A 15,856-nucleotide genomic window follows, 5' to 3' on the forward strand; every position below is an offset into this window, starting at 1 on the left:
AAATATCCTTCATTTTGTTTAACCCAGAAGTTTTGACCACTGACTCCATTACCTGCATATTGCCTATTCCCATCCTGTAGAATGATGCTCTGTGGCACACGCTTTGTGAAACACTGTTCTGAAGTGTTTTTGTAGGTGATGTGGTTCAAGTATCCCAGGAATGGTGACGAGAACAAAGTGATTCTTTCTAAAATAGATGGGAAATCCTAAAAATTCAGAAACTAGAAGAGTTTTAAGAATAGAGCAAAACTAGCTCAGATAAGGTTCTTAATGAATGGCTTAGATGCTCTTTGAGGGCAAAGTAGTATTTCTTTGCCAATTTTTAAAATTCCTAAAATATATACCCTAATTCTGCTTAAACAAAGATTGGTGTTTACACCAATACTCCTCAAATGTGCCATTTTACAATGATTTCAAGTTGTACCCAGCATGGGATCTCTGGCTGTCTATTGACTGTATTTGGATATTTGGCAGAAAGCAGGATATCCTCTGTTAAAATTATAGTTTATAAAGACTAAAAGCATAGTCTCTGGAATCAGACTCCTTGGGTTCCAATTCTAGTTCTCCCAGTTATTGCTAATGTGGCCTTAGACAAATCACCTAACTTGTTCATGCCTGAAACTTCCTTATTTATAGAGTTGGAACAGTAATAGAATATATGATTTAAAAACACAGGAAAAAATGTGTGCCTGACATAGTGGGAGTACTCAGGCAAAGGTTAAACATACCCTTTGCCCATGAAAGCTGGGTCCCTGCCCTAAACCCTGTGTAAAGACCTCACTGTCCCACCTTTAACTATTTTCCCTTCTCACAGGTCAGGGGGTCCACAGAGTCAAGGGAACACGCCCACCAAAAGCTTGCTTCTCTCACCTCTTAAACCACATTTTAGGTACCTGGGAACACAAATTTCCTTGTCCAAATGAAGTGATTGCTCAAGTGTATTTCATGGAACACTAGTCTCATGAAATACTCTTTAAAGGAGCTCCATGGCCATACAAATTTAGGGAACACTGTACACTATGTCTACTTTCTTAGAACATGAACCAAATTCTATAAATAAGCTAGATTAACTTTATTGAATCCAATTTCCCTAAGTTTACTGGAATATAAAAAATTCCTTTCCCCTCCCCCTCCCCCAGTAGTAATGATAAATACCAGTGGAACTAAATATGGAAAGTACTTTGAAAAAGGATAGTATGGTATAATGAATACAGACTTTGGAGTCTGACCAACTTAGATTGAATTTTTGGCTCCTGACTTTGTATGAAATACTTAACCTTTCTGCTTGACTTTGTATGAAATACTCAACCTTTCTGAGCCTTTAGTTTTTGTTGGAGTCTTTGAGACAGCTCATGGAAAATAGTATTCTTCTTTCCTGCCCAGGTTTTGAAGAAGCTGAAAAAGAATATAAATATGGAAGCCATAATACGACCTTTATTACTAACTGAAGTTAGGTTTTAGGACACGGCTGAAAGTTGGTTAAACCTGGTGGACTCGATAAAGAGGGAGAAAGGAGGACCTGTGTCCATCATGTCCACATTTGTACCAATCAGACAGATCTCTCTATTTCTTGGGAGGCTAAGGGATGGAAGTGGTGGAGAGAAGTCAGAAGTGCTGCACTGGTGAAATTCTCTCTAACTAAAAGAAACATTCCCCTCCCAACAATGAAATCCCATCTCTAATAAATGTCCACACAAAAACCTGAACATGATGTTTATATCAGCTTTATTCATGATAGCCCCCAGCTAGAGGCATACCAAGATGTCTTTCGATAGATGAATGGATAAACAAATTGGGGGGGGGTGGTGGTGGTGCAGAGTCAAGATGGCAGACTAGGAGGGCGTGGAATTCGTGTCTCCACACAACTAGGGCACCTACCAGGCAGCAGTGGGGGACCACGGGCACCTAAGGGCACGGGAGGAACCCCAGCGACCAGGTTGGATGTGGGGCTTGGGGGGAGTGAAGGGGGAGGAAAAGTGGAGGCGGGAAGGGACTGGGGCCCCTGAGGGGTGGCTGCGGGAGGGGAAGGGATCCCACACACGAAGGGGGAAATTGGAGACCATTGGGAGGACAGAGGATCAAAAGGGAGCATGGCCAGCTTTCCCCTGCTCACTTGGGCCCCCAGAAACCTGCTGAGATCCCAGGCCTGATCCTCTGCCCGCTGAGGCCCCCTCCAGCCACGCGGGTCCTGAGGGAGTGGGAGGGAGGGAAGGGGGAGCAAAAGTAAAGGCCTGACCTCCAGGACTGGCACCCCTGAGGGGCGGCTGGGGGAGGGGAGGAGTTCCTACACCCAGAAGAACCCACCCATTGTTAGGGGTCCAGCAATGATGGGGGCGACCCTGGGTGGGGGAGGGGTGGGGGAACAGAGGGAACTTGGCCAGTGCCTTCCCTGTCCACTTAAGCACTGGGGAGCCTGTTGGGCTCTCAGGCCTAATCCTCTGCCCTCAACGCCTCCCTCCTGCCATGCAGAGCCCAAGCCTCACCCCTACACCCTCACCCAGGGCCCTACCGCCAAACTCCAGATCTCCACGCTCCAGAGGCTCCCCTCAGGGCTTGCTGCCTCTCCCCTTCCCCGCAGATCCTAAGCAGAGGCCCCGCCCCACGCTTGAACATAGCCCCTGCCTAAGTTCCACCCCCCACCTAAACTCCTCCCCCCCCCATATAACCAAGACCTTTTTTTTTTTTTTCTTTTTTCTTCATTTAGGTTGGGGTTCTGTTTTACCTTGTTGTTGTTGATTCATTTATATTTTTATTTTTTCTAATAAATCTTTTATTTTTCTAATTTTATTTTATTATTTATACTTTGTTATTGTTCTGCTCCTTTTGGCTTGTTCCCCCTCCCCCCCCTTTTTTTTTTCTTTTTTCTGTTGTGATTTTGTTTTACCGTTTTGCAGTTGTTTCAATTATATTTTTATTTTTCCTAATATATTTTTTATCTTTTTAATTTAATTTTATTTTTATTCCTTGTTATTGTACTGCTCCCTTTTTTCTTTTTCTTTTTTTTTGCCGCTCCATGCAGGTTGCGGCATCTTGTTGCCCAGGCCAGAGGTCGGGCCTGAGCTCCTGTGGTGGGAGCACTGAGTCCAAACTGCTGGACTAACAGAGAACCTCAGACCCCAGGGAATATTAATTGGAATGAGGCCTCCTGGAGGTCCAAGTCTTGGCACCAAGACCTGGCTCTACCCACTGCCTGCAAACTCCAGTGCTGGACACCTCAGGCCAAACAACCAGTAAGACAGGAATACAGACCCACCCAAAAACAACAACAAAAAAGAGATGACAAAAAAATATGTTACAGATGAAGGAGCAAGGTAAAAACCTACAAGACCAAATAAATGAAGAGGAAATAGGCAAACTACCTGAAAAAGAATTCAGAGTAATGATAGTAAAGATGATCCAAAAATCTCGGAAACAGAATGGAGAAAATACACGAAACGTTTAACAAGGGCTTAGTAGAACTAAAGAGCAAACAAACAGTGATGAACAACACAATAACTGAAATTAAAAATACTCTAGAAGGGATCATTAGCAGAATAACTGAGGCAGAAGAACAGATAAGTGACCTGGAAGATAAAATGGTGGAAATAACTACCTCAGAGCAGAATAAAGAAAAATGAATGAAAAGAATTGAGGACAGTCTCAGAGACCTCTGGGACAACATGAAATGCATCAATATTCGAATTATAGAGATCTCAGAAGAAGAAGAGGAAAAAAGGAGTCTGAGAAAATATTTGAAGAGATTATAGTTGAAAACTTCCCTAACATGGGAAAGGAAACAGTCAATCAAGTCCAGGAAGCACAGAGAGTTCCATACAGGATAAACCCAAAGAAAAACATGCCAAGACATATTAATCAAACTATCAAAAATCAAAAACAAAGAAAAAATATTAAAAGCAGCAAGGGAAAAGCAACAAATAATATACAAGGGAATCCCCATAAGATTAACAGCTGATCTTTCAGCAGAAACTCTGCAAGCCAGAAGGCAGTGGCAGGACATATTTAAACTGATGAAAGGGAAAACACCTACAACCAAGATTACTCTACCCAGCAAGGATTTCATTCAGATTTGACAGAGAAATCAAAAGCTTTACAGACAAGCAAAAGCTAAGAGAATTCATCACCACCAAACCAGTTTTACAACAAATGCTAAAGGAACTTCTCTAAGCAGGAAACAGAAGAGAAGAAAAAGACCCACAAAAACAAACCCAAATCAATTAAGAAAATGTTAATAGGAACATACATATTGATAATCACCTTGAATGTAAATGGATTAAATGCTCCAACCAAAAGACACGGACGGGCTGAATGGATACAAAAACAAGACCCTTATATATGCTGTCTACAAGAGACCCACTTCAGACCTAGAGACATATACAGACTGAAAGTGAGGGGATGGAAACTATATTCCATGCAAATGGAAATCACAAGAAAGCTGGAGTAACAATACTCATATCAGGTGAAATAGACTTTACAATAAAGACTGTTACAAGAGATAAGGAAGAACACCACATAATGATCAAGGGATCAATCCAAGAAGAAAACATAACAATTATAAATATATATGCACCCAACATAGGAACACCTCAATACAAAAGGCAAATGTTAACAGCCATAAAAGGAGAGATCAACTGTAACACAATAATAGTGGGGGATTTTAACACCCCATTTACACCAATAGACAGATCATCCAGACAGAAAATAAATAAGGAAACACAAAATGACACAATAGACCAGATAGACTTAATTGATATTTTTAGGACAGTCCATCTGAAAACAGTAGATTACACTTTCTTCTCAAGTGCACACAGAACATTCTCCAGAATAGATCACATCTTCGGTCACAAATTGAGCCTTGGTAAAGTTAAGAAAATTGAAATCATATCAAGCATCTTTTCCAACCACAACGCTATGCGATTAGAAATCAGTTATAGGAAAAACCCTGTAAAAAACACAAATACATGGAAGCTAAACAGTCTGCTGCTACATAACCAAGAGATCACTGAGGAAATCAAGAAGAATATATAAAAATTACCTAGAAACAGATGACAACGAAAACACAATGATCCAAAACCTATGGGACACAGCAAAAGCAGTTCTAAGAGGAAAGTTCATAGCAATTCAAGCTCACCTCAAGAAACAACAAAAATCTCAAGTAAACAATCTAACCTTACACCTAAACCAACTAGAAAAAGAAGAACAAAGAAAACCTAAAGTTAGTAGAAGGAAAGAAATCATAAAGATCAGAGCAGAAATAAATGAAATAGAAATGAAGAAAACAATAGCAAAGATCAATAAAACTAAATGTTGGTTCTCTGAGAAGATAAACAAAATTGATAAACCTTTAGCCAGACTCATCAAGAAAAAGAGGGATAGGACTCAAATTAATAAAATTAGAAATGAAAAAGGAGAAGTTACAATGGACACTGCAGAAATACAAAGCATCCTAAGAGACTACTACAAGCAACTCTATGCCAATAAAATGGACAACCTGGAAGAAATGGACAAATTCTTGGAAATGTACAACTTTCCAAGACTGAACCAGGAAGAATTAGAAAATATAAACAGACCAATCACAGGTAATAGAATTGAAACTGTAACTAAAAATCTTCCAACAAACAAAAGCCCAGGACCAGATGGCTTCACAGGTGAATTCTATCAGACATTTAGAGAAGAGTTAACACCATCCTTCTCAAACTCTTCCAAAAAATTGAGGAGGGAGGAGCACTCCCAAACTCATTCTATGACGCCACCATCACCCTGATACCAAAACCAGACAAAGATATCACAAAAAAAGAAAATTATGGACCAATATCACTGATGAACATAGACACAAAAATCCTCAACAAAATGCTAGCAAACAGAATCCAACAACACATTAAAAGGATCATACAACATGATCAAGTGGGATTTATCCCAGAAATCCAAGGATTCTTCAATATATGCAAAACAATCAATGTGATACACCATATTAACAAATTGAAGGATGAAAACCATATGATAATCTCAATAGATGCAGAAAAACTTTTGACAAAATTCAACACCCATTTATGATAAAAACTCTCCAGAAAGTGGGCATAGAGGGAGCCTACCTCAACGTAATAAAAGCCATATACAACAAATCCACAGCAAACCTCATTCTCAATGGTGAAAACTGAAAGCATTTCCTCTAAGATCAGGAACACTCTTGCCACTATTATTCAACATAGTATTGGAAGTCCTAGCCACAGCAGGCAGGGAAGAAAAAGAAGTAAAAGGAATCCAAATTGGAAAGGAAGAAGTAAAACTGTCCCTCTTTGTAGATGGCATGAAAATCCTAAAGAGGCCACCAGAAAACTACATGAGCAATCCCACTACTGGGCATACACCCTGAGCAAACCATAATTCAAAAAGAGTCATGTACCACAATGTTCATTGCAGCACTATTTACAATAGCCAGGACATGGAAGCAACCTAAATGTTCATCAAGAGATGAATGGATAAAGAAGATGTGGCACATATATACAATGGAATATTACTCAGCCATAACAAGTAACAAAATTGAGTTATTTGTAATGAGGTGGATGGACCTAGAATCTGTCATACAGAGTGAAGTAAGTCAGAAAGAGAAAAACAAATACCTATGCTAATGCATATATATGGAATTTTAAAAAGTGGTACTGATGAACCTAGTGGCAGGGCAGGAATAAAGACACAGACATAGATAACGGACTTTAGAGCACAGGGTGGGAAGGGGAAGCTGGGATGAAGTGAGAGAATAACATTGACATATATACACTACCAAATGTGAAATGGATAGCTAGTGGGATGTTGTTGCATAGCACAAGGAGATCAATTCGATGCTTTGTGACAACTTAGAGGGATGGGATAGGGAGGGTGGGAGGGAGGTTCAAGAGGGAGGGGATATGGGGATATATGTATACATATAGCTGATTCACTTTGTTGTACAGCAGAAACTAACACAACATTGTAAAGCATTTATACTCCAATAAAGATGTGAAAAACAAAAACAAATTGTGGTACATTCATACAATGGAACAGTATTCAGTGATAATAAGAAATCAACTAATAAGCTACAAAAAACAGGGAGGAAACTTAAGTGCATATTGCTATGTGAAAAAAGCCAGTCCGTACATCATACATCTTGTATGATCCCAAACATATGGCATTTTTTGGGGAAAAAACCCCAAAACTATAGAGACAATAAAAAGATCCAGGGTTATCAGGGTTTTCAATTGGAGGAAGGAGAGGGATGATTAGGTGAAGTGCAGGAGATCATCAGGATGAAACTATTCTGTATGATGCTGTAATGGTAGATATATGACATCATGCATGTGTTAAAACCCATAGAACAGTACAATGCAATAGTAAACCTTAATGTAAATGACAGGTTTTAGTTAATGACAATGTATTGATACTGTTTCATTAATTGGAACTAATGCAAGAAGGTAATTTAATAATAGGGGAACCTTTGTGTGAGTGTGGGAGGGAGGCTGGAAATGGGGGTAGGGTGAATATATGGAACTCTGTACTATCTGATCAACTTTTCTATCAGTCTAAAACTGTACTGAAATGTAGGCTATTATTTATTACAATGAAAATAAATAATACTTTAAAAACAAAAATGGGGCTTCCCTGGTGGCGCAGTGGTTGAGAGTCTGCCTGCCAATGCAGGGGACATGGGTTCGAGCCCTGGTCTGGGAAGATCCCACATGCCGCGGAGCAGCTAGGCCCGTGAGCCACAATTTGCTGAGCCTGCGCGTCTGGAGCCTGTGCTCCGCAACAAGAGAGGCCACGACAGTGAGAGGCCCGCGCACCGCGATGAAGAGTGGCTCCCACTTGCCGCAACTAGAGAAAGCCCTCGCACAGAAGTGAAGACCCAACACAGCCATGAATAAATAAATAAATAAATAAACCCAAAAGTTTAAAAAAAAAAAAACCAAAAAACTAGCACAGCACATATTTCTTTAAAAAAAAAAACAAAACAAAACAAAAATGAAGCTATCAATGCCTAATTTATATAGCTACTCAAATGATTGAACAAAAGTGTATACTATATATATCCTCTACTATAATAATTAATATTCATAGCCATACCATTGAATGAATCCATCTTATGAAAAACTTACTTTCTACTTTCTGGATTCAGCTTATAATCAGTATATTCAATCTCTGCCTAGTTGGGCTTCTCCCCAAGGACATAATCTCAAGCATAGAGTGTAACACAATCAAGCCCAAATGTTTCCTCTCATCTGCTTGAGATCTGCTATGAGAAAAAAAGATAAGATTCCTAGTCAAGATTGAGAACGAGGTGTTAGAATCAATACAGAAAGGGGTTGGCATATGCTGATAACAGAGGAGGGGTGTGATGGAATCAAATAGACAATGTGATAATGACCTAAGAAACTGGATTCATCCTCATCTACTTGGGGCAAAAAATGTACTTTGATCAGCACAGCTCAGAAGGTGAAGGAAAATTCAGATACCACGTTTGTATCCAGTTGCTTTAGTCTCTCTCCCAGAGATCAAATCACCAAGCTTGCTTTTTATAAAACAGGCTGTGTGTTGTACTGATTCTTATCAAGAAAGGCTAAGCATTGAGGGACTGGGATACCCATACAAAAATACCCATCCACCAATTCTCCTAAGAGAAGTCATTAAAAGCCAATTGCGTGAGTTTTCGATGAATGAGTAACAAATCACCACAAATTTAGCAGTTTAAAACTGCACCCATTTAACAACACTACAGTTTTATATGTCAGAATCTGGTGAGTTCAGCTCATTTTTCTGCTTCAAGTCTTACAAAGCCAAGATCAAGATGTCTGCAGGGCTCTGTTTCTTTCTGGAGGCTCTAGGGACCAATCTACTTCCACAATCAATGAAGTTGCTGGCGGAATTCAGCTCTATGCAGTTGTATGTCTGAGGTCCCTGTTTCCTTGCTGGCTGTCATTTGGGGGTGGTTCTTATCTTCTGGAAGCTGCCTGCCTTCCTTGGCTTCGTGTCCCTTTGTCTTTAAAGCCAGCAGTGGTGGGTCAAGTCCCTGTCATGTTTCAAATCTGTAGACCTTCTTCTACCATTTCGTCTCTCTCTCACTGATTCTTCCTCCTCCTCCGCCACTTTTAAAAATCCCAATTCATTACATTGGGCCCAACTGGATAACGGAGTATAACCTCCTTATTTTAAGGGTTAGCTGATTAGCAACCTGGAAATTCTTTTTGACATGTAATAAAATATATTCATAGGCTTACCATCAGGGGGCAAACTATCATGGGGGCCAAAATCCTGCCAAGCACACCAATCTCACTTGATATTTAAAACATAAGACTGGAACTTATGTACACACTACTTATACTCTAATACATACAAATGAATAGAAACCTATAGAGAGACAGCACCAGAGTATAAACTCAGTAGCCTATAAACAGAGAATATAAAAATTGTCCGCTAGAATCAAGTGAAGCCAAGAAAGTTAATAAGGAGAAATATCCTGGATGATTTGCTATGAAATCTGAGACACAGCATACTAATTTTTTTTTAATTAATTAATTAATTAGTTTATTTATTTTTGGCTGCATTGGGTCTTCGTTGCCGTGCGCGGGCTTTCTCTAGTTGCAGCGAGCGGGGGCTACTCTTCGTTGCGGTGCCCAGGCTTCTCATTGCGGCGGCTTCTCTTGTTACAGAGCTCAGGCTCTAGGTGCATGGGCTTCAGTAGTTGTGGCATGAGGGCTCAGTAGTTGTGGCTCACAAGCTCTAGAGCGCAGGCTCAGTAGTTGTGCCACACAGGCTTAGATGCTCCACGGCGTGTGGGATCTTCCTGGACCAGGGCTCGAACCCATGTCCCCTGCGTTGGCAGGCGGATTCTCAACCACTGCGCCACCAGGGAAGTCCTAGCATACTAATTTTTGATACTTGTTTTTCTCATTTCTGATGAGAGCTTGAGATTCTAAGGTTCTTTTCCTCCTTTATCATCCTGTGATTATGTTATCTCAACAACAGCCCTTTTATTTTATGTCTCCTTTTAGAGCGTGGAGTTAACATGTTTCAGGACTATTAACCAGATACTTTCCTGTGCAGTGATTATGCTGGGGCTATGAGGAAAATGAAGTCAGCCCTACACAATCTCAGGCTGGAAAAAAAAAAAAGTAATGAGACACATAATTCAATGACCAGAATACAATAAAATACATTGGACTGAAGTGTCAGAAGGGGGCGATTCTGAGACTGTTATGCAAATAGCTATCTAAATCCACCGAAATTCGACAAAGTCATGAGGGAGAAGCATCACTGCAAGAATAGTCATGAATAGAGAGAATAAAACCTTATTTCATCAGAGGAAGTTTCTGAACCTCTCTGGAAAGATCTGACTTTCTATACCTTCTTTGGAAATTTACCACATTCTTGCAGATTGATGGGCCCATTTTGTTGATTGAACCATTGCTCCCTGGTTTGCTTACCCAACTTATGTGGCTTAAACACTATAGCAGTGGCTGTAAATCAATTCTGTAATTAGGTGGGCCCTGTAGCTACGGGACATTTGAGACAATGACATGTGCGTAATGAATATCCTCTTTATATTTAGTTAAAAACATTAAGATCGACGTGGCTAGTAATGTTGCAAATTATGAACTAAACACCCCCAAATTAAGACCAACAAAGATTCTGTGATATTCATACAGGAAATCAACCTTTAAAACTTTTCTCCCTTATGAAAGAAAAACATTCTCATGCTATGTTCCAAAACACCAGAAGAAGGCAGAAGATGTACATGGTTGAGAATTCTGAATTCTGTTATATAAAGTAGCCTTTAGATGGTATCTTACTTACACTTTGCAGAACCTAAATTCAGTGTTTTAGTCTTCATTCAGAATTTTTCCTAACAAAATAATGAAAATATGTAGGTGGGTTTCAGTTTTACTGTGTAGTGATGATTGTGAATTCTGATGATTCTATACACTGAGGAATGCTATATATTGATATTTTAGTTATAAAACAATATCAAACATTAGTTAAGTGCTTATATTAATGATGAACGTTCTACATGCTTTACAAGCATGACATGGTAAGCAGAATTCTAAGATAGTATCCAAGATTTTTCACCCCTTGGACTGCATACATAATCACATGGATTGTAAATCTGATGGATTTTACTCTTGTGATTAGGTTATGTTACATGGCACAGTTGATCTTAAGACAGGGAAATTTTCTGGGTAAACTGACCAAATCCCATGAGCCCTTTAAAGGCAGCACGTTTTCAAAAAGTACTTAGTAATTAAATATATTGCTGCATTTGTTTATACATATGAAAACTAGGGTGAAATAAGATCATACAACTAAATTGACCATTCTTAAAATCTGCAAAAAGCCTTTTTATTGACAAGGTATTATGCATTTCTTTAAAATTGTTTTACTTCTAGAAAGCTAAGACAATGTTAGACAACTTATAGAGCTTAATTTTGATAGACATAAATGGAGAAAATGCAAGCTCCACAGAATAAAGACTTATACAAAAACTTTATGTAGAAAAAGGAGAGAAGGGCAACAGGGAACCTGTTTTTAAATGAAATAATTTCTTTTTGAATGTTTTTACTTATCAATGAGAATCACTTCTTTTTAACCATTCACCTTTAGCAAAAATATTGTACAATGTCTTTAAAAGGACTTTTAGCTTAAAAAAATGACTGAATTCGTTTCTAAGTTTCATAATAGTCCTCATCAAAGACTTATTAAAATATTGTGGACTACACAATACATATCATTGTTGTTTAGCATTCGTTCCACATAAGAGATCTAGTAAATAACATATCACAGTCAGAATTTCTGGCAATTAGACTGAGCAATCCTTGCAATGCTCAGGCAGTGAAAAGATAGCACGTGGAAGAAAAAAGAAAGTATACCTAGCCTTTCAGAATATGAAGTTCTCTTTGCCTGACAAATCCATTAAATGACCCTCCTGACTGTTCTACCACTGTGAATAAGTAGAACAAGACTCTCTCTCTCTCCCTGTGTATGTATATATATATATACACACACACATATATACATATATATATACAGATATATATTTAATAAATATATATACATGTATATAAAAAAAGGCAATAAGTTTTCTCTGGCTGGTAATTAAAGAAAGTCAAAGATTTGGAGCATGAAAAGTATTGGATGTGCCATTTCTGGTTTAAAGATGGAGGAGGTCATGCATCAAGACATAAGGTGGACTCTAGGAGCTGAGGGTGGCCCACAGCTGATAGCCAGCAAGGAAAGAGGGACTGCAGTTCTACAGGAACCACAAGGAACTGAATTCTGCCAACAGCAAGAATGAGGTTGGAAGGAGAATTTTCCCCGGAGCCTCTAGACAATAACTTAGTTTGACCTACACTTTGATTTTAGCCTTATGTACACAGAGCAGAGAACCATGAGGTATGCCATACCTCTGACCTACAAAGACTGTGAGGTAATAATTAAGTGTTGTTTGCAGATGTTAAATTTTTAGTAATTTGTTATGCAGCAACAGAAAACTAATATCAATGAATCCATTTAATTCTCACAACAACCATATAGAATAACAACTATTATCCTTATTTCTATTTTTCCAGCTTTCTTGAGGTATAACTGACAAAAATTGAATATACTAAGAGTATACAATATGATGATTTGATATATGTGTATGTTGTGAAATGATTACTACAATTGAGCTAATTAACATGTCCATCACCTCACATAGTTACCATTTTTTTCTGTGTGTGATGAGAACACTTAATATCTACTCTCTTAGAAAACGTCAAGCATATAATACAATATTATTAACTATAGCTACTATGCTATACATTAGGTCCCCAGAACTTATCTTGTAAGTGACAATTTGTACCCTTTGACCAACATCTCCCCATCACGTGATCCTGCCTTCATCACTTACTGAATCAGTTTACGGAAGTCATTTAAACTCACTAGCTAGTAATATTCCAGCCATAAATCATACTGAGAAATCTACCTTCCAGACTTGTTTTGTTAGTTATAAGCCAACTTATATAATGGTATATTTAACAAACATCAATAATATTTTTGAAGAATGCTTAATAAAATGATGAGACCCATGATAAAATGTTAAATGAAAATGGTATTTACAAATATATATACATGTAATTACAAATGTATTACAAGTACATATATACACATATATATATACACAAACACACATACACATATATATATATACATATGATTAGCCCACTTATGTATATATATTTTAAAAGAGTATAAGCATGCCCACGGAAGTATTTGGGAAAAATTTAAAGAAATACATTAAAATGTTAACCTCCTAGGGTTTTAGGATGACACATGATTTTTAAAACCTCTGTGATATTTAACTGAAATTTATAAACATAGTATAATTTGTTAACTCAACCAAAATTTATTGAATTTATACTATATTTTTTGTTTACATGACCATTATTAGCAAAAAATATTTGCATTCTCCAGAAAGTTCATTCTACTCCATCGATATTCCCAGGACTCCCACCATGTTTTTTACCCCATGTGATACTGAGTAGCAAAGGTTTTCTTGTTTATCTCCTTTACTACACTGTGATATCCTTTCTGTCAGGGACTATATCTTCTCCTATTGTATTTTTAGCAGCTGGCACATTGTCTGGCACATAATAGGATCACAGTAAACTCTGAGTTAAGTCTCTTTTTGTCATTTAAATAACAACAAATGAATCCTGAGAAATAAAGTCAAATAGTGTCTCAGGACCTGTTGAATTTTTGGTCATGTTATAAGAATAAGAGTCTTTCCACTGGATTAGTTTCTTGCTATTTCCTAGACCTTAATGCCACATTAAGAAGGCTGGCCAGACTCTGATAAGACTCTCTTCCAGCCTTCTAGTAAATACCCACCCCTAAATCAAGCACAAGCATGCAGATTGTATCTGCAAACACTTTGGTTCATCTAAAAGTAAGCGTGATTATCTAATTAAAACGAAAAAGAGAAAATTAGAATGTGCTCACTTCTAATGAGTAAGAGGGAAAAAAACATCCATAATATTATGGAACAGGTGTTGAGAGAGAAGGAGGAGAGATAGGGAGGGGGGAGATGTGTTTACTTAATGAGAACCTCAGGCCCAGAAAGTACCACACAGAAAGCAGAGTTGAAAGCATCTCATAGCCATACTGATATTGCCTCCAGAAGTCTTGGATTCTTGGTGAAGAAAGACTGTAGGGGCTGCTGATGAGGAATTCTGCTGTGAAGATTATATTGATATACATTTTGTAAAACTCTTCCTGGGAAAATTTCAGATGCCACAAATAGTCACAGAAATATAATTTTTTTAAGTTATTTTTTCTTCTTCCATAAAATTTTGATCAGTGGTCCCATTATACCACACAAAGACAAGCAGAGGGATAATTTCTAACCACAACAGATTTGAGTAGCCTCAGGGTTTTGCTTGTTGGTTACTGTTATGGGCTGAGTTATATTGCCCCAAATTCTTACGCTGAAGTTTTAACCCCCCAATGTGACTCTATTTGGAAGTAGGGTCTTTAAGGAAGTAATTAAGGTTAAATGAGGTCATAAGGGTGGGGCCCTATCCAATAGGATTTATGACTTAAAAGAAGAAGAAGAGATACCAGAGACCACTCTCTCCCCACAAGCACGCAGAGGAAAGACCATGTGAAGACAGAGAAAGAAGGCAGCTCTTTGCAAGCCAAGAAGAGAGGTCTCATCAGAAATCAACTCTTGGACTTCATATCTCCAAAACTGCAAAAAATAATTTGTGTTGCTTTAAACCCATTGGTCTGTAGTATTCTTTAATGGCAGTTTGAACTAATATATAGATCTTTATGGTAGCAAAAACTCAGTTCAGTGAACAAACTGCTTGACCAGCTGTATCTTCTCAGACAAAATGATTCAATGTGACTGGCCTCCTCTTCCTGCTTCATTTCCTGAACTGGCATCAGACAGACACTGCCAGCACCCCCTTATTTGCTCAGCTCAACACTGGGGCCACAAAGTAACTGGAGAGTTGAGTAAAGCCTGAGGGACAGAAAGAAAGAGCCATTTTCTATCTCCATGATTGGTATTTGAATCCTAATCTGTCCATGGAAAGGAAAGAGCTATCTCTTCAGGTAGTTGGATCTCCAAGAAAGACATAGCTGCCATCTGAAACTTCTGAATCATGACTATAGTCTCAAATGCTGAACATCTAAAAGAGAGACCAAAACAATATGTCAGGCCTGTGAACACTCTATGTTTGTAGCTGAAATTAGGCAACCAGCCCTAGCAGAGTCTCCTAGTCAACTGGAAGAGAAAATATGGAAATCACAAGAATTTTTTTTTTTAATAAAAAAATGCAAGTCAAATAGGCTGCCCAGACTTCTTACCCCTGGACCTCTCTTTAGTTGCCAAGACAGAATTCCAAGATAGGTTAGGAGAACGCAACCCTCCAAGTGGCAGATTCCAGGTCCCTTTTACTGCCAGCAGCATGAGAGAAGACAGACCAAGAGTTTGATCCTCCAAAAAGAAATATCAAAAAGAAGAATCAAGTAGAACGTTCTTCATGGTCACACAAGATTTTTTCTACCTTTTCCCACCTCACATTGTATATGAAAAGCTTAATGTTTTAGCATTGTGACATAATTTTAGCACATCTTCTTGTCTTTGATGTGAATGATTAGGGCTTTAATATAGATTATACTTAAGCATCATGAACTTGTAGAATAGCAATATTATGAAATGGCTCAGTTCCCCCCACGTGCCACACACACTGTGCTGAATAGTTTATACATATTATCTTATACAAGCTTTAGCAGAAGTCTAAGGTACTGTAGCTATCTGCTATTTTTGCATCCTAATATCCACTGATTC

The sequence above is a fragment of the Eubalaena glacialis genome, chromosome 10, assembly GCF_028564815.1.
Source record: "Eubalaena glacialis isolate mEubGla1 chromosome 10, mEubGla1.1.hap2.+ XY, whole genome shotgun sequence".
Classification (NCBI taxonomy): Eukaryota; Metazoa; Chordata; class Mammalia; order Artiodactyla; family Balaenidae; genus Eubalaena; species Eubalaena glacialis.